Genomic DNA, 20,599 nt, shown 5'->3' on the forward strand with positions numbered 1-20,599 from the left:
AGGTGGCATGGTCTGCTGAAGCTATGTGTCCCCCGGCCATGATTATGTAATTGACCATATAGTGAAAATAACACCAAATGTAAACTGTTACCTCGTTATTCAATTCAGAACCTAGATCTGCCAGTGTCTGCTCTGGACAGCCATGTTCATATATAATTTCACATGTCTTCTTCTCCACCTCATGTGCTTTCATAGTTCTAAGTGGAAATTCTTCTACCTATTTTGAAAAATCATCTGTAGCTGTCAGTACATACTGGTATCGCTTCTGGGGTACTGGATATCGCCCGATTAAATCTGCTCTCAGCAATTCCCAGTTTTAACAACCTATGTGCAAGAACACAGGCTAGAGTTCTCATTTGGATCTTTCCTATGACATTTTTATTATAATCCCATCTATAGTAAACAAAGTAAACATTATAATGTGGTTTCTAGAATAGTTGATGTCTCCACACAGTCAAAATCTAACTTTTGGTGTTTTTCAGAAGTAAATAAATACAGGACAAATTTCTGCAACTGAGAACTTGCATAAATGCACCTTGCAGGGTCGGCGAGTTATATGGGCCCGTGGTGCTCGTGCTCCAGCAATATTCAGGGCCCGGGAGCCTGGATCCACCAATGTTTGGGGCCGGGTCTCTGCCCCGGCCCCACCTGCTGCCCCCATGGGCCTCCCCTGGAGCGCCCCCGGCCCCGCCAGCTGCTCCGCGCAGTGCTCCCTCACCGGCCGCTGCTGGCTACAACACAGGGACCGGCGCGGGCGGCAGGCTGAGGTGGCCGCTGCACCTGCGGAGGGGGGAGAGGAGGAGGTGCACGTGTGATGGCAGCCCCCCCCCCCGGCACCTACTGGGAGATGACTCCAACTCTGAGGAGGCTTCCTGGAGTCTGGACCTGAGCAGCTGGGGCATGGGTCTGTGTTGGACTCGTGCCCCCGCCCGCAGTCACCTCTCCTGCCCCACGCTTGGCAAGGAGATGCCCCATCCCCCACCCCCAGTGATGCTATGGTGAGGGGCAGCAGCAGGGCAGGAGGTGCACACGTGACAGCAGCCCCCCCCCCCCGCCTTCTGTCACCCACCACAAGGGAGGCGAGGGGGCTTCCTGGACCTGAGCAGCTGTGGCTTGGGTGAGTGTCGTGACACCCTGCCCTCCACCCCCCGCCCCCGCTCCGCAGTTACCACTCCTGCCCCAGGCTGGGCAAGGGGCAGCCCCATCCCCCACTGGACAACAACGAAAAGTGTTTGCTGCCTCCTGAAGAACATCGCAAAAGAAGGGGCGACATTTTGTTTTATTTTTAGAAAGTATTTGCTTTTGAGGGCTATTGATCCAAGAGTGCTGGGTTGTTTCCGTTTTCAAAAGAGTATGAATAAAGTTGATATTCTTAAATACATTTTTCTTATGCTGGTGATATTGTGGAACAGAGGGAAACTGTTAAACGCTTACTATTTCCAGTCCACTTTTACATTATTTAAAAAAATATAAATCGGCTTACAAGGCAGGTGTGAACGTCCCACTAGGCTCCCCTCTGCATCTTTAGGAGCCTAAATAATTTGCAAATGTGGCACAGAGACTAAGGGGCAGATTTTAGAAGGTCTGCAGACATCTAAAGATGTAGCTTGTTATCTACTGGGTTTTTCAAAAGCACTTAGGTGCCTAACTCCCATTGGAAGCGAGGTGCCCAGGCACCTTTGAAAATTCCCCTGAACGACTCGGCCAGCTCACCACAGGCTGCTTCCCCCACACACGGTCCCACCTGGGCACTTGCAATGTTTGGCCTCAACTTTTTTTTATTATTGTGTCAAATTCAGAAAATTGCAGTGGGATTTCAGAATGTTCTAGGGGAGGAGACCTAAGTCCCCTCATTCTAAAGCCTCCCTCGCAGCTTCCCGGAGAAGCCCAGTGGGGTCGGCTCCAGGCCTGGCTTGGGGGGATTCCCAGGTCCCCTCAGGACCAATAACTGCATGGTCTGACTCTCAAAGACAAGCCGAGCCCAGGATCCCAGTGAGTGCGATGGGGCCAGTGAGCAACAGGGAATGTCCTGGCATTTACTGCCTGAGGGACTCATTGCCCATGGCGAGGAGTGAAACAGCCACAGGGGCCAAGAGTGAGAGCGCCAGGCCCTGCTGTACGGGCTGCTTTGTGCTGCCAACTTAGCTGTGTCAGGGAAACTGGTCCCAGCGCAATGGAGGGAGGGGTGGGGATGGGGAGAGCTGGGGAAGGGGAGGGAGAGCCCAGCCCCAGGGTTGTGTGTGCAAGGGGTCCAGGATGGGCGAATGGGACCTGGGAGCCCAGGAAGCTCCTCAACCCTCTCCACACCTCAGCCTCTTACCTAGCTTATACCCCACCCTATATTCTTTTATCTTTGCACCTGCCTCCATGCCTGGATGCCCACCCTGACCTATTGCCCTGGGCCTGCAGACTTCTCCTTCCATACACCCATTAGTGAGCCCCTGAGACCAGCCCTGCTTGGGAGCACCCAGGGCAGGGACCATACAATATGCCCATGAGGGGGCTACAGAAATAATATGGAATAATAGTAACACCAGTAATTCTCCAGGCAGAGTAAAGGCATAAATAAAAGTCAAGAGACCAAGACCAGGTGGGGCAGGGGCCGGGGGAGGACAGAAGGGCTGAAAGCAGAGCTGGGGAAATAATGTGCAGAATGTGACCTGTCCAGTGAGCTCAGTTTCTGTTCCTGTTTGTCAGCTGCCCACACACTGATCACAATTTTCTCACATTTATTTGTTCAAATACATTTGTCATATACATTGATTTCTGTGGGGTTAGTTATGATTGCACACATAGGTCACATGGGATTGTTTCTGTTTCTTGACTGGCTGAATTTAACTCTTAGAAACAGGGTTTTGGTGCAAATATTTGTGATTAATGCTTTGGTGGGGTTCCTTGCCTGATGAAAGTTCTACACATACTTAAGGACCTTGTTGGGTCAGGACCTAAATGTTCAGACATTGCTTCCCAGGAATATTTTATAACATTTAGTAGAAATCCTTTGTTTGCATGGACATTTGGAATATGCATAGGATGAATGCAGAAGGGGCAGGAGCTAAAGGGAATTCATGGGGACTCAGGCACCTAACTCACCCAGGCACTTTTGAAAGTCCCACCAGGCTCCAGTCTGCATCTTTAGGAGACTAAATAGCTTTGCAAATCTGGCACAGAGACTAAGGGGCAAAGTTTTGAATGTCTGTAGTCACCTAAAGATGTAGTTAGGCATCTAGTGGGATTTTCAAAAGCACCTAGGTGCCTAACTCCCATTGGAAGCTAAGTGCCCAGGCATCTTTGAAAATTCCACTAGGCGCCTATCTGCATCATAGACATCAAAACACCTTGGAAACTCTGGGCCTAAGTGACTTGCCTAAGGCCACACAGGGAGTCTGTAGCGGAGCAGGGAATTCTGCACCTTACCCTGGAACTCCCTTCAGAGCCGCACCTGAAGCGTCTTAGATCCCCTGAGCTGGGTCAGCACAGGCAGTGGGGTGTTTAATGACTGTTCCCTGTCAGTGTGTTCTGGGGCACACAGGTTCAGCGTCGCTGGTGCCCTGACTCAGGGTCCGTCTGTCAGGCAATAGGTCAATGATGTGCAATAAAAAAGGAGACTCTGACCTCAGAGGCTCCCCTCTGCATTAGAGTGGAAAATAGAGGAGCAGGTATAAATACAGGAAAAGATCGGAGTTGCCTGCCAAGTGTGAGGTCAGTCTAACGAGACAATCCAACTAACAGTAGGATACAAAGGGAGGAAACATCACTTTTGGAGTGTTAGTGAGAGTGGCCCATTTCAAACAGTTGACAAGAAAGTGTGAGTAACAGTAGGGGGAAATTAGTATGAGGAAAATTAGGTTTCGGTTTTGTAATGACCCAACCAGCCCTAATTCAGTCTTTATTCAGGCCTAATGTTATGGTGTCCAGTTTGCAAATTAATTCCAGTTCCACAGTTTCACATTGGAGTCTGTTTTGGCTGTAGAAAATGGATTGTGTGATTTGGTCTGGATGAAAGCTGGAGGCATGTAGGTCAGTATAGTAGTCAGTAGGGTGGTGTTTATGTGACCATCGGTTATTAACACTGTAGTGTCGAGGAAGTGGATCTCTTGTGTGGACTGGTCCAGGCTGAGGTTGACGGTGGGGTGGAAATTGTTGAAATCCTGGTGGAATTCCTTAAGGGCCTCCTTCCTACGGGTCCAGATGATGAAGATGTCATCAATGTAGCACAAGTGGAGTAGGGGCGTTAGGGGACGAAAGCTGAGGAAACGTTGTTCTAAGTCAGCCATAAAAATGTGGGCATACTGTGGGGCCATGCGGGTACCCATAGCAATCCTGCTGACTTGAAGGTATAAATTGTCCCCAAATCTGAAATAGTTATGGGTGAGGACAAAGTCAAGAAATTCAGCCACCAGGTTTGCCGTGATAGTATCGGGGATGCTATTCCTGACGGCTTGTAGTCCATCTATGTGTGGAATGTTGGTGTAGAGGGCTTCTACATCCATCGTGGCTAGGATGGTGTTTTCAGGAAGATCACCAAAGGATTGTAGTTTCCTCAGGAAGTCAGTGGTGTCTTGAAGATAGCTGGGAGTGTTGGTAGTGTAGGGCCTGAGGAGAGAGTCTACATAGCGAGATAATCCTGCTGTTAGGGTGCCAATGCCTGAGATGATGGGGCGTCCAGGATTCCCAGGATTATGGATTTTGGGTAGCAGATAGAATCCCCCTGGTCAGGGCTCTAGGGGTGTGTCAGTGTAGATTTGTTCCTGTGCTTCTTTAGGGAGTTTCTTGAGCAGATGGTGTAGTTTCTTTTGGTAACCCTCAGTGGGGTCAGAGGGTAATGGCCTGTAGAATGTGGTGTCAGAGATTTGTCTAGCAGCCTCTCGTTCATATGCTGACCTATTCATGATGACGACAGCACCTCCTTTGTCAGCCTTTTTGATTATAATGTCAGAGTTGTTCCTGAGACTGTTGATGGCGTTGTGTTCGGTACGGCTGAGGTTATGGGGCAAGTGATGCTGCTTTTCCACAATTTCAGCCCATGCACGTCGGAAGAAGCACTCTATGTAGAAGTCCAGTCTGTTGTTTCGACCTTCAGGAGGAGTCCACGCAGAATCTTTCTGTAGTGTTGGTAGGAAGCTTTCTGTGGGTTAGTGTGTGGTTAGAATACCCTGGGAATGGCGGGTAGAGCTAGTCATTAACTAGGGTGTCTTGATAACTTTTCCCCTTAATTTTGAAATGCTGTTTTTCTCCCTTGTTCTCACTGGACTGAGCCTATTTTCTTGGAAAAAAATAATGTGGCCAGATGAAACAATAGCCGATAAAATCACATTGTTAGTTTCCCTCTGCTCCTTCCTCTTCAGTTACCTGGGGTGTGCCACATTCACCTGAAAGCTGCAGCCTGAGGCTTATCTGGCACCTGGCTTGGGCTGGGGTTTGCACTTCAGCCTCGGGAGCAGGAGAACTTGCAGGGTCTCTGCAGAGTCACTCGGAGCAGCCCCAGGGCTGTTGTTACTTTCTGACATTTTCATTTTCAGGGGCAGGATGGCGGAAGCCCAGAGGAGATTTAACAGACAAGACAGAACTCTGTGAGCTCACCTCAGTGTCTCCCTGTAACAATAACCCAGGGGGCCGCTAGGCCCCTAACAACGCACAGTGCACTCAGGGCCCGTGCAACCCTTAGGCGAACTAGGCGATCGCCTGGGGCGCCAAGATTTGGGGGCGCCAAAAAGCGGGGCCCCCCAATTTTTTGTTTACTTTTTAACTTGTCTTCTCTCCAAGGAGCAGGGGCGCTGCCTGGCCACTGTACAGCGCACAGAGCCAGGGGACGGACCGGCGGGGAGGGGCGGGCCCAGCTTTCACTGCGGCGGGCGGGGCAGCACCGCGGGCAGTAGCAGATTTACCATGGCGCCAGCTATGGCGCTGGGCCCACACTCCGAAGGGGCCCCAGCCGCCGCTCTTCTCCGTCCCCCGCTCTCCCCTGCTGGGGCAGAATCTTGGTGCTGCGGCTCCCGGGGCTCTGTCCTGCTTCAACAGGGCAGGCTGTGCCGGCCGCCAAGCTCCCCCGTCCTCCGCCTCTTCCCCCAGCGTGCTGGGTTCCCGCCTCCCCCCTCACTCCCTCTCCCTCCCTGCCACCCATCAGCTGTTGCCTGCGAGAGGGAGAGGGAGGAAGCGGAGAAGAGGCAGGAGTGGGGCCTTGGGGAAAGCGGTGGAATTGGGACATATCCCCTCCACCCCCCTGCCATGAGCCACTCTGCCCTGACCCCTCCACCCCCCAGGCCTCTGTCCTGACTTCTGCACACCCTCACACACACCCAGCCCTCTGCCCTGATTCCTCCACCCCCCAGGCCTCTGCCCTGACTCCTGCACCTTCCCCCACACCCTCATGATCCCAGCCCCTGACTCCTGCACTCCCTCACACACACCCAGCCCTCTGCCCTGACCCCTGCACCCCCCCCACACCCTCCATGACCCCAGTCTTGACTCCTGCCCCCCCTCACACACCCCCATACCTCTGCCCTGACTCCTGCACCCCTCCAGAACCCCAGCCCTGACTCCTGCACCCCCACATATACCCAGCCCCCCACCTCATGCCCTGACTCCTGCACATCCCCACCACCACCCTGAGCACCAAATGGGAGCTCCTGAACCCGGCCCCCCACATACCCACCTGCACCCCTCGCACCGAATGGGAGCTGCCCCAGGGAAGTGCTCCACACCCCAACCTCCAGTCCCAGCCCTGAGCCCCCTCCCTCATTCTAGCTCCTGGCCAGACCCTGCACCCCAACCCCCAGCCTGCTCCTGCACCCTAACTCCCTCCCAGACCCTGCACCCCCACCGTCAGCTCGGTGCAGAGAGAGACGAAGAGGATGGGCTAGAACCAGGGAGAAGGTAGGTACCAGCTCTATGTGGGCAGGGGTGAGGGAGGGATCCTGTTTACCCCCTCCCCAGGCCTGCTGCGTTTGCAGTTTACTCCCGGCCCCTCCCTTGCTCCAAGGACCAACCCTAGCTCCCACCCTGCTGTGCTTTTGCCTCCGGCCCCTGCCTTGCTCCAGTCAGCAGGGACTAATCCTGCCGCCATGACCCACTGTGCTCATCTTGCCCCTGGCCCCTGCCTCGCTCCAGCTGGGGACCAATCCTTCCCCCCCACCATGCCCAGCTGTCAGAGTGGATAAAAATCAATGACTTTAAAAAAAAATTAAAAAATTGGATTTTTCAAATTTAAATCGGATTTTTGAGGGAAAAAACTATCTAAAGATAGTTTTAATTAAGATACATTATATCATGGGATAGGGATTATAAATTCTAATTCTATAGTATGAGACAATATATTAATGTAATGTTTAAGAAAAGTTTTGTAAATGAGTTCTAATAGTTCATGGATTAGGGACCCAATCTTATGGGGTTCCACAGGCTTCTGTATAGATTATTTAAGTTAATTTTTCTATCTATCCAATGGGACTCAGTGCTCAGTCTAGAAAATACCATCAGAGATGCTTAGTTTTGCAGTTCTCAAACTGTGGATTTGTGTCTCCAGAGGTAACATGCTTGTTAACAGCAAAAATGTTTTAAAATAAATAAATAATGTATAGCGGTGAGAAATAACAGACCTCAACTCTATTGTCCCTCTGCAAATTTGTGTACACAGGGTCAACCCCTTACCTCTCTTTAAAAGTGAAAAGTTTCAAAAAGTTCAATGAATAGAAGATTGTTTGGGGTGGAATAGATCTGGACAAGGAGAAGAAGTCTGGAGATAAATGTGAGAAGTGAGGGACATACGCTTTTTTATTAAAATATTATGTTTGCTGTTGAAGAAAAAAATACTTAACATTGTTGTTTTAGTTAAATAAAACAATTTAAACGTCTGTCTGGTGGTGTTCTCCTCCTAATACAGCCTGGCAAGAAAAACCTCCAAATATTCATGATTAACCTCTTGAATTGGAGATAGTTCACCTCCCAATGACTTCATAAATATCTGCTTCAATTATCTTTGATAAATGAAATAACCAAACAATCATTCATTTTCTGATATAGCTGTAAAATTTAAGTCATGATTTAAATCAAATCTACCCTGCCCGCTGTGCTCTTGCCCCTGGCCTCTTCATTCCCCAGGGAGGCCCACAAATATGTTTGGCCCCGGGCTCACAAAAAGTTAATCCGGCCCTGGGGGGAGCCAGGCCAGCCCCCTCCGGGGCAGGGAGCATGGGGTCCGGCCTGCTCTGGGGCAGAGCACAGCCCCCACGGGCCCGTGAGGTGGGACAGGCTCGTCCCCCTAAGGCGGGACTGTTCATGGAGCAGGGCCGTGGCGAGACCAGATGGGAGCTGCAGGCAAGTGCTAGGGGGATGGAGCGGGATTCCTTGCCCAAAGCCTGAGGGTACCTGGGTACCTGCCGCTGCCTCCCCGTGTGCCCCCCGCAGCCTTCCTGCTGGTGCCCCAGCTCCCCATAGCGAGCAGCCTCGGAGACCCCTGCCTGCCCCCTTATTCTACATTTAGCCCAGGACATTTTTAAATTTCTTGGGGCAGTTTACCCATCTCAGGATTTCTATGGGAAGTGCTCACCTGGAGCCACAGCTGGTCAATGCAGAGACAAGCGGGCACCATGAGGCATTATAGTTACCAAACATGGAAACCTCCCGCTCTGGGTACCCAGAATGTGTGTGTGTGTGCGCATGTGTGCGTGTGTGACGTCGTTTTCCTCATTGCGCGCGGCCGTCACCCGTTCTGACAGGCTGGTTATCGTGCTACGTTGACTCGTTTTCGGAGGCTGTCGACTGAGGCTCACGATGTCTGTGGAGTTGTTTCAGATCTCAGACTCTGGCGAGTGCTGCTGCATCACGTCGCGAATACGTTGTGTCCATTGTGTGGGTATGTTCAGTATTGGAGTGTGTGTGTTTACGTGCCGATATGCGTGTGTTGTTGACATTTGTCATATTGATATTGTCATTGCCACTTTGTACCGTAGTGAAGCAGTACACGGGGAAGGGAAACAAGGGGGAAGGGGGGGCACAAGGTGGAAGTTTCGCCTAGGGCGCAAAATATCCTTGCACCGGCCCTGAGTGCAATACACAGGTGATGGGATGTGCGCGAGGGCCAGATCCAACGGCCAGTGGGAATCTGACCATTGACTGCAAGGGGCGCCGGGTCAGGCTCCAAGGCCCGGAGAGTCTCAGACAGGCCAGAGCTCACTGATAGAAATGTGGGGCTGGAAGGGCTCCGGAGAAATCACCACATCCAGCCCTGTGCGCTGAGGCAGGGCTCAGTAAACCGGACTGCTAGGGCTTCACCCTGGTCTCTGGGGGGTGTGGGGGGAGAGGGGGGTTAAGCATCCTCAGACCATGCTTCATCCAGACCTTATTTTGTGGGTTTTTACAGCTCTGAACTTCACAGACTGACTCTTTAGCTCCAGCTGTAGAGACTTGTGCTAGGCGCTGTAGGTCCCCACTTCAATCCCCAGTCAGTGTTGGGGTGGGGTAGACTGTTCCTGCCTGTGGGGCAGGGGATATGCTCTCCCTTCCAGCAATACACATCAGATTGGTTCATATTCTTCCCCCTTTCTCCATTGCCCCCGTTCTCCGATGCCTTCTCCTCACCTCCCTCCATTCCTTCTCTCCTGCCTTCTCCCTGTCCTTCCCCCTCTTTTGCTCTCCTTCAGTTTCACTTTCCTGTTTTCTCCCCCTCCCCGTCCTGGCTCCTCCTTTTTCTTCTTCTCCTTCTGTGGCTGGGACTAGCAGATACTTGCAGGCGGCCCCTCCCAGTGTCAGCACAAGCCCACACTGTGTAGAGCCACTGGCAGGGAGAACAGATGCTCACCCGGCTGCCATGGCCGCTGCAGCTACAGCAGGGGAAATACAAGATGAAGCTATTTGCTCCATCTGCCTGGAATATCTGACGGAGCCGGTGACTATCGCCTGTGGGCACAACTTCTGCCGAGCCTGCGTCACCCAGTACAGTGAGGAGAAGGGAACGGAGGGGGAGGTTTCTGTATTTGGTAACTATAATGCCTCATGGTGCCCTGACCTGTCCCCAGTGCAGAGCCCAGTTCCAGAAAAGGGAGTTCCAAATCAACACACAGTTGAACAACATCACACAAAAGATCAAACAACTGGGCTTAAAATCATCGGATGCATTCAGTGAGCTGTAGCTCATGAAAGCTTATGCTCAAATAAATTTGTTAGTCTCTAAGGTGCCACAAGTCCTCCTTTTCTTTTTGCGAATACAGACGAACACGGCTGCTACTCTGAAACCTGCTCACTGAGTGAGACTCACTCACAAGAGTGTGACCCTGTCACAACAGCTGAGCGTGAGCTGCCCCCATCCAAACCCCTCCCCACAACCCCAGCACGGAAACCGGGGGCAAAGGCAGAAACCTGACCACAAGGAGGGACAGAGAGGAAACTAAGGCCGAGGAGAGGGGGAGTGGGAAGGTTCAGTGAGCTCGGTCTGTGATAGTTGAACTGGCCCTTTCATCCTACCCCCGCCCTCCTCTCTTCCCACGCCCCACCCCCAGCAGGGGGCAGTCGAAGGGGCCAAGCTGGGTGTGTCTGTCCCGGCTGATGGAGGCTGCGCAGTGGGTGCCGGCTGCAGGGCCAGGATCTCAGGGCTCCGGGGAGCAGGAACCCCAGGCTGTGGGGGAAGCAGCTTCCTCTCTGTGGCTGGCTGGAGCCAGCACATCCCTGCTCCCCTCCCCCCTCGCTGCCCCCAGCCCAGCACAGTCTGTGCCCACTGGACCCTGAACACGGCTGGGCTCTGGGCCATTCCACAGCCCTGGCCCCTGAGCCTGTCGGGATCCTGAGCCAGTCACCTCAGTGCCTCCTTCTAGGGGATCAGCAGCCCCTGGGGAGCCTCCTGTCACCCCCCCGGAAACCCCGTCCTGGGCAGGGCCGCAGGCCCTGAGTCACTCGCTGGCTGCTCCCGGCTGGCCAGGCCCAGGGTCCAGCAGGGCCCTTGGTGCTGGCACCGCGCTGGCTGCCAGAGCTCCCAGCCCCTGGCCCAGCCCAGCCTGTTGTCCCAGCGCTGACCCCTCCCCTGCGGGTGGTGGTGGGGGGACGCTGCTGCTCTCAATGGCTGAGCCCCCCCCCGCACCCGCCGCGGCCTCTGGTGCTGCGCTCGCAGGCTCAGCCCGTGCCAGGGCCAATGCGGCGCTGCTGGGGCTGCTCCTCCCTCGGCACCTGGGTTCTCTGGGTCTGGGGCAAGTGGCCGGGCGAGTGGGCAGGGACCTGCTCAGAGACACACGCCCTGTGCTGCACCCAGAGGGCAGAGACCAGCCAGGGCTGGGCAGCAAAGCACCACCACGCTGGGATTAACCCTTTCCTTCCACCCACCCCAGCAGCCCCGGCCGGTCAGTGCCACTCGACTGCCCGCGCTCTGACCCCAGGGACCCGGGTCCCGCAGCTCGGGGGAGTCTCTGGGTGAATGTGTGGGGCAGAGTAACCAGGGCTCCCTGCACCCCCAGAGTCCCCGTGTGCAATGGGGAAGGCCCCGCGCTGTCATGCAGCCCTTCGGGGCTGGGCAGTGAGTGTTATTATTGGTATAGCACCCACGAGTGAGCCAGGCACTGCAGAGACAGAACAAGGGGCTGCCAGCCCCACAGGGCTCCTGGTCTGAGTGCAGACAAGGCCCAGCAAGGGCAGCAGCAAGAACTGAGGGAGGGGACACGAGGGTCCCGTTGTGGGGCCAGTCACTCCCTGAGCCCACCCTGTGCCTGTCTTCTGGGTGTGATAGACAGTATTGTAGTGACCCTGATGGCTCCATGCTGGGCCCTGGGTCACCCCCCAGGAAACAGGACAGGGCAGAGGCAGCCTGAGGTCAGGGGGAGCTGGAGGCTGTGGGGGAGTGGGAGCAGCCTGGGAGCTGGGACAGGGTCACTGGAAGCCAGGTGGGTGGCCCAAAACCTGGTATTTGCTCCAGCTTCCCACTCTGTGATGCAGGCTCTGTTGGGGTCAGATGCTGTGGTGAGGGGCCCACACAGACAGACTGAAGAGAGTGAGGGTCTGTCTGCATGGGGAAGGGGCAGCAGTTCTGTTAAATGGGTTCCAGTTTTGTAGACTCGTCATGGGGTGGCGCCCTCACATATCACCCTCAGCCGCTTCAGGGTGTCTTGGCAAGCAACTTGCCTAAGTTTACCCTCTTCGGCACTCCTTAAATTATGTCTCACAGTCTAAAAGATGTGAGAGAAAAAGTCCTCTGCTGGGGTCCACTCTGAGTCCAAGTAAACCCCAAAATAAAATCTTTTCCCTCACTCTGCTCCAGCCTCCTGCTCTCACTCAAGCTCCTCACTGTCTTCAAGTCTGGAGCCCTCAGTTCTCCTTCCCGGAGCTGGGCTTGGATTAGTTTCCATCGTGGAATCAGATGACTCCAGCCCTCCTTCCTGGAGCTGGGGTCATTTCAGACTGTGCCTTTATTCTCTGCGTCCACTTTCTCCTGCCGGGGACAGCTCTCCAGGGCTCTGTCCTTCTACAGCTGCTGCTGTCATTGTCCTCTCTGGCAGCTTCTCCCCCTAGGGGAGCTCCTCTGTCTAGGACAGTGGTCCCCAAACATTTTTGGTCATGCCCTCCCTTACCTTGTTTGCACCCCCACCCCAGGAGTTTCCTAAAGAAAGACTGCTTTTCATTAAAATATGTTGATTTGCACTAAATACAGTAGAGCCTCAGGAATGGAGGTTGTATGTAACTCTGAACAAAACATTGTGGTTATTTTTTTAAAAAGTTCACAACTGAACATTGACAAGAGAGCTTTGAAACTGGTCTATGCAGAAGAAAAATGCTGCTTTGAACCATCTTAACTTAAATGAAACAAGCACAGAAACAGTTTCCTTACCTTAGCAAATTTTTTTTTTTGACGTTACCCTTTTTTTTTTTAATAGTCTACATTTAACACAGCACTGTACTGTATTTCCTTGTTGTTGTTTTTTTTTTTGGGCCCTGATGCTGTCTGGTTGTGCACCTCCGTTTCCAAGAGGTGCGTTTGACCAGCCAGTTCATAACTCTGGTGTTCGTAACTCTGAGATTCTGCTGTATAACATTTACACTAAATCTGGTACTTCTCTGCGCTCACCAGGAGGCTGCACTATACCTCCGTACATTTACTGAGATTCGTTTATTCAGATTTATTCATGTATTCCGATTCTTACATTTTCACATTTTAATTATGTTAACAATTGTGAATGACACACTTCTTATTTACTTGATATTTTTTTACTTGTGCAAACTGACAAACAACAAAACAAACCATCCAAACAACCATCATTTTAAAACTCTTTTTATGTGTTAAATAAAAGTTCCTTAAATGTGCTGGATATTGAAGAAAAAAATAAGTTTATCAAAACAAATTTTGCATTTAAAATTGATTTCTTTAACAGAGGAACTATTATCTGTAGTTAGTGAATTGAACTGATTTCTTAAGGTCACCACGTCCTTCAAGATTTTAGAACAGGTAGAGCTCATCCTCCCACACCTTACGTTTTATTCATAGATTGGAAGAGGATAAAAAGCTTTCCTACTTTTTCAGCTCAAACAGTTTCTCAGCTCTGAATGAACTAGTCATTGAACTGAGCTAACTGAATACACTGAAATTAAGAAAATATTTTCTCTGTTTCTCTGAACCTGCCTAAGAGGCTACTGCTGTCAAAAACTAGTCTAGCACTTCAGCAAGCTCCCTGGTTCCAGGTGCTTAGCCAGTAACTTCTACGACTCCAGTGGTCTGACGGTCTTTAAAACTTCTGCCGCAAACATGTACTGCTTGAATATTATTTTATGTATATTTAATTCAAATGATTTTAACAGATTATAGGAGTTTAGGATTTAATGTGAGTTGTTTGAATTGTGTTGTCTGGTCTTGCAAATTTAATAAATTGTAAAACTGTACAATGTCATAGGACAACCCAGGAAGAATGAGGTATTCAGGAAAAGATGTAAACTGTACTTCAGTTACTTTTTTTCTATTTCCCAATGTCTGTTTTTTTATGAAAATCAATTAAAAAAATAATCACACACACACACAAAATCACATCAGGTCAAAAAACAGACATGAGACTGACTTAAAAATAATGAGCTTTAAAATTCTAATGATAACAATCCATTTTAAGTTCTCATTTTTTGCCTTTTGGTTTCTGACCCCTGAGGGAGCACTCAGGTCATATTCCTAAACTTTGTCTGCAACCATGAGGGTGAGAACTTTAGTTTTTACTTAAATGATATCTGAGATTCTCACATAATCATAATATTAGAGATCTGGGGCTTTAGGAAAATTAGCAGATAGTGTGAGACTTAAAATAAAACGCTAACATTCACAAAAAAATTATGTGAGCTGACAACACTGTAGCTCTCCAAAATGTTTAAACAAAAATTATTTTTTCAATAGAATGATTTTAGAAAAAAACTTTAAAAATGAATTTGCCTATTATCTGAATGTTTCTAATTTTTCAATGAAATGATGCTAAGTGAGAATATACAGTTCAAATTGATTCAAAAAAGGAATGCTAATAAAATCCAAACATTTTACTGACCCTTCCCCTATTCTTGATAAAAGAAGAATAACAATGTTTGAAAAAAGAAAATAATTTTGTTTCAATGATATTTGATTAAAAATGGAAATTAAAAATATTTCAAACAAAACAAAAGTGAATTATTGTTGTGAAATAGTGTTTTACAATTAATTTTTTTACTACCGTTAGTCCTTTAGATTTCCTCGGGAAATCTCCCCTCCAATGATTGTTCCCACAGTAGGAGATGATCTGTCAACCGCTGTGTAAATCTGCCTCTTTTTAAATTATGTCATGAAACCCCTATTCAGCAGCACACTTGAGCTCATGGTCTGCTTTAGGCACATGCTTAATTCCCCCTCACTTCAGAAGGAGAACAGGATGCAATTTTCTGTCTTGATTGATTGTGGAAATAATTTTCCTTTTTTCCCTTGAAAGTGTCAGAAACAACAGGATTCAGCCCCACAGGCAACAGTAGAAACTGTCACGTTAACAGGCAGAAGGACAGAACAGCTGGGGGTGGCACAGTAAATCTCGTCCGGTATTCTCAATACAGGAAGTTATTTGTTACAAATCTCCCTGGGACGTCACTGAGAACAAGATCGGGCCCAGTGTTCTTGAATGAAACATACCCACAAAAGAAGCAAATGACTAATCCAACATGCCGCACAAATCCCAAGTTACGCTGCTAGGTCAAGAATCTGAAAGGCATCGGAGTGTCAATCTCTGTGAATGTACTTGGAACATAGTGTTTACATAACGAGTAAAATAAATGACCTCGGATTATTTAATCTTTGTGTTAGTAACAATCCGGCCAGGCAATGAGCAGGACACATGAGGGGATGTGAGGAATCATTCTGAAGCTAAATGAACCTGCCTGATTGGTCCTTCTGAGACATTTTACAATCTCCAGGGTGGGATCAGACTCCGTTGGGTTTGTTGCGATGATTTCCACTGTCAGTGACTCTTTCAGTTGATCCCATTGCAGGACTGATTCCCTGGCTACCAAATCGCTGCAGTTTCCCCAGCTTTTCCTCGCCCTTTGGGGAAGAAATCTTTGGGCTCCAAGCAGAGCCCGGGGCTTCCCTCGGACAGCGCTGCCCACGATGGAAAGCAAAAGTCAAGTCACACCGGCGGGCACGTGACGAGATTAGCGTTTTCTCTGGAAGAAACAGCCACCGCCCGGCTGCGCTCTAAGGGCCCTTCCAGGCCAGCAGCCTCCAGCATTTCCGTGGCCCGAGACACCCAGACCCAGCGATGAGCTTGAAGAGATTCTTCTGCCGGCTTTTGTTGTTGTGGACTATGGAGTTAAGGCGACGTGATGTCACGGAATCCATGACTTCTTCCAGAGACCTCTGTGACCTTTTCCGCTTCAGCCTGGGGCGGCCGGGCTGGAGCTGCCAGCCAGTGGGGGCCCCAGAGCTCCCAGCATCCGGCGGCAGGGGACCCTGGAGCAATAGCAGCCATGTGTGCTGGACCCCCACTTCCCATGGTGACATCGTTATTTTTAGTAAAAGTCACCGAGAGGTCACAGGCAATAAGCAAAAAGTCATGGAAGCCCGTGAAGCCCGTGACCTATCCCTAACTTTTACTAAAAATGACTGACAAAATCTTAGCCTTACTAATGAGAGCCTTGGATGTGTAAACGGGGGAGTAGTACGGAGTTGGCCTTGCTGAGATTGAGACTGGAATACCCAGTTCAGAGGCTTGGAAGGATTAGATCTTTATCAGTCAAGGTCGATTTCACCGGACACACACAAACTGATGGAAAAAATATTTCCATCAATAATGGAAATTTGCAGACAGGCAAAGAAAGAAGGAAGTTGCTTGAGAACTTATTGGAGTTTTATTTAAGGATACTTCCTTTGTGTATTTTCGCATGTGATCTTGTAATGTGTGTTTTAGCGGTTATAAAGCTTTTTTTTTTTTTTTTTTGAGTCTCAGGATTTACTGTCATTAAATTATTGTTGTCTGATTCTCTCCCCCCCACCACTAGGGCTTGGACTTTTCCACCAAAGGTCATAGCTCCCCACCCCACCCCGCCATGGAAAGTGGAAGTCTCCCTATGAAGTTCAAAGGGCATGGTTTTAAACTGGTGTATTCCATCACAGGCAGATTGTTTAATTGTTGTGGAGTTGTTTGCTTTAAATTTACCCTTTTTATTTATTTATTAAACATGTTTTTGTTTGTTTGCTTACCTTTTTGATTGTTTTTTTATGATTTTTCTCATTGCGAGGGATATAACTTTATAAATTGTGGGGAAAAACTAACCTGGATAAATTTCACACAAAAAGCTAATTTGATTAAATGGTAAGCAATAGAGTAATTGGGTTTGTTTAGTCTGGAGAAGAGCGAGGGACATGATAACAGTTTTCAAGTATTTGAAAGGTTGTTACAAGGAGGAGAGAGAAAAATTGTTCTCATTAACCTCTGATAGAAGGACAAGAAGCAATGGGCTTAAATTTCAGCAAGGGAGGTTTAGTTTGGCCATTCGGAAAAATTTCTTAACAGGGAAGATAGTTAAGCAATGGAATAAATTGCCAAGGGAGGATGTAGAATCTCCATCATTAGAGATTTTTAAGAGCAGGTTAGACAAACACCTGTCGGGGTGGTCTAGATAATACTTAGTCCTGCCATGAGTGCAGGAGATTAGACTTTCAGTCCTATAATTCTAATAGAATCACAGAGTTTACAACCAGAAGGGACGAGCAGATCATCTAGTCTGACCTCCTAAAGAGAAAATGGAATAGAAATAGTTCCTAAGCATTAATTATCATATTGATGATAATGAGAAATAAAATATAAGAAAAGGAAAACTCCTAACAAACAGTATGTGTATTTCAGTTTAATTTTTAGACAAACGAGATATAGAAATTGGTAAGTGTCATTATCCTTCTGACAAGAATTTTTTTGGGGGGTACCAAATTGGATCCTCATGTGGGAGCTTGTTTAATTGTTGTGGAGTTGTTTCCTTTTAAATTTAACTTTTAGAATTCTGTTGCAATATTTAGCCTGTTTTGGTTTGTTTGTGTGCTTGCTTTTTGTTGTTGGTTTGGGTTTTTTTTTTTGGTTGGGGGTTTAGTATAGCTTCATAAAACGTGGGCAAACACTAAATTGAATAGATTTCACACTAAAATTTAATTTGAAAAACTGATAAGCAATAGAATTACAGACTTAAAGACCAGAAGGGACCCCTAGATCCTCTTCTCTGATGTCCTGAAGAGGAGGCTGATTTCTCCCAGCCTTCACTGTCATATTGATGAAAAACAGAAATAAAACATAAGAAAATGGAAATGCCTAAAAATATATATATTTATTTCTCTTTTATTTTTTAGCCAAACAAGATAAAGAAATAAGTAAATGTCATTATCCTTCCTCTGATAAGAAACTTCTTGTACCAGTTTGGATCCTCATGTGGGAGTTTGTTTAATTGTGGTGGAGGTGTTTGTTTTCAAATGTAACTTTTTAAATTGATGCAATATGAAATCTTTTGTTTGCTTGTTCCTTTATTATTGCTACAATTCTTTTTGGTGTGTATAAGCATTCCTTTTTGTAATGTAACTTTAATAAATGTGGGGAAAGACTAAACTGGTTGAATTTCACAGCAGAAGCTAATGTGAGAAATGTATAAGCAATAGAGTCATGGACAGCACAAGACCGCCTCCCCCTGTTCCCCCACAGCAACCACTCTGGCCACCGCCCCTGGGACCAAGCTGAGAAAGGCCCAGCTGTAGCACAAACTCCCCCCTCCCCCCCACAGCAAGCTGCAAAGACCCCAAACACTGCCCTAAAGCAGCTCCTTCATCTCCTCACCAGGCGGAAGAGCAGCGGCTGCAGTGGCAGAGCACCAGGCCAACAGTAGCCAGAGCCAGGAAAGACCCCAAACAAGATGGAAAAGGGGGGGCCCTCTCCACTCCCCTGCCAACAGGCAGGCCAGCAAAGCCCCCCAAGCAGCTACAGCAACTAGCAAAGGGGGACAAGCAGCCAGCAAGGGAAGGGGGGAGCCTGGACCGAGAGAAACTAGCTGGGACAGTGAAGGGCTAATACTGGTGTCCCAGACAGTCACTAGAAACACAGTGCAAAAGCACTGACACAGATTGCTAGGCTGGATGAGATTCCAGGGGCTAAGACCTGTCTTGATCAAGGGATAACTAAAGAAAGTAGAGACCCCCTGAAAGACCCCATCAAAGACTGGTGACATCACCTGACTGCACAGACTGGCCTAGTAACTATGGGGTGGGTCGATGAGATGATTATCAGACAAACTCTGCATGTGTATGTCCGTGTCCATCCGTCTCCTTATTCTCTTCTCCCTGGTTCTGGCTGCAGAGGAAAAGGTTTGCCCCGTAGCGAAGGCGCTGAGCAGACCCAGGTTCCATTCCCTGCTCTGTGTGACAACCCATCACTCTCACAGATCTTGGGAGACAGGCCAGTCCTTGCTTACAGACAGCCCCCAAACCTGAAGCAAATACTCACCAGCAACCACACACAACACAACAAAAACACGAACCCAGGAACCTATCCTTGCTACAAAGCCTGTTGCCAACTGTGTCCACATATCTATTCAGGGGACACCATCATAGGGCCTAATCACATCAGCCACACTATCAGAGGCTCATTCACCTGCACATCTACCAATGTGATATATGCCATCATGTGCCAGCAATGCCCCTCTGCCATTTACATTGGCCAAACCGGACAGTCTCTACATAAAAGAATAAATGGACACAAATCAGACGTTAAGAATTATAACATTCAAAAACCAGTCGGAGAACACTTCAATCTCTCTGGTCACTCAATTACAGACCTAAAAGTGGCAATTCTTCAACAAAAAAACTTCAAAAACAGATTCCAATGAGAGACTGCTGAATTGGAATTAATTTGCAAACTGGACACCATTAAATTAGGCTTGAATAGAGACTGGGAGTGGATGGGTCATTACACAAAGTAAAACTATTTCCCCATGTTTATCCCCCCCCCTCCACTGTTCCTCAGACGTTCTTGTCAACTGCTGGAAATGGCCCACCTTGATTATCATTTCAAAAGGTTTTTTTTCTCTCCTGCTGGTAATAGCTCACCTTACCTGATCACTCTCGTTACAGTGTGTATGGTAACACCCATTGTTTCATGTTCTCTGTGTATATAAAATCTCCCCACTGTATTTTCCACTGCAGGCATCCAATGAAGTGAGCTGTAGCTCACGAAAGCTTATGCTCGAATAAATTTGTTAGTCTCTAAGGTGCCACAAGTACTCCTTTTCTTTTCACTAGCTTGTGTTTCTCTGAACACCCCAGCTCCTGGAATCCTGTGATTATGTGACAATCTCAGCTCTCACTTTAACAAAGGTCAATTTCTTTCTCTCATGGCTCAGAAGAAAAAGTTGAGAATGTGACCAGAGTGAATCATGAACGCTCAGAAACAAACAAAAACTCCAGAATGTAATTTTTTAGAAGAAAAACCCTCATGTTACCTTCAGCCAACCTCAAGATTTTTGATTACGTGGTGCTGGCTGTACTGCCTTTGCAGTGATCAGTTTGTTTTCAGGCCTCTTGTCTCCAGCAAAAGCTCTAAGGACCTAAATATAAAAATGAACATTCTAATTTATCTCTTTACTTCACCCTTTCTCCAGGGGGCCTGTGCTCATTTGCTGCTTGGGCCCACAGCCGGGCTCCCTGTGCATTCCCACACTTTGCCCTCTCTTTCTATTAACTGTGCTGTTTTAGATAAATGATGGCACTAAATTAGGGGGTTTTCCAGGGGTAGATTTAAGGCCTGAGTTCTCAGTGGCACAGGATTGCCAACCCCAAATTTTTGAAAATCATGAGTAAGACCCCCAGAATGATGCAATTGCTTTTATGAGACATAAAAATAAAAATGATAATAAATGTTGAGGTTTTTTTCGATTTGCCTTCTGGCTTCTCAGCCCTTTAGGCTGCACTGAGATCACATTTTTATCATTTTTTTCTGCAACCAAGAGAACCAGAAACTTCCTTTGTTTAGGAAACAAAAGCCAAGAGTCTCACCTCGTCACATGCTTCCAAGAGCTGGGGCTTTAACAAACACACCAAATAGCTGGCAAAACCATGCTCTGAAGTGTCCCTAGTCTCTGTTTGCTAGAAGCTGGGAATGGGTGA

At 48.5% G+C, this 20,599-nt stretch overlaps 2 protein-coding genes across 2 annotated transcripts in view; one reads left to right on the plus strand and one right to left on the minus strand.

Annotated features, from left to right (window-relative positions):
• LOC102936186 (butyrophilin-like protein 2) overlaps positions 1-20,599 on the minus strand; it is a 1,677,894-nt gene that overhangs the window by 381,980 nt on the left and 1,275,315 nt on the right.
• LOC114020220 (butyrophilin subfamily 1 member A1) overlaps positions 1-20,599 on the plus strand; it is a 1,361,724-nt gene that overhangs the window by 157,735 nt on the left and 1,183,390 nt on the right.

Source organism: Chelonia mydas, chromosome 14 (genome assembly GCF_015237465.2).
Source record: "Chelonia mydas isolate rCheMyd1 chromosome 14, rCheMyd1.pri.v2, whole genome shotgun sequence".
Classification (NCBI taxonomy): Eukaryota; Metazoa; Chordata; order Testudines; family Cheloniidae; genus Chelonia; species Chelonia mydas.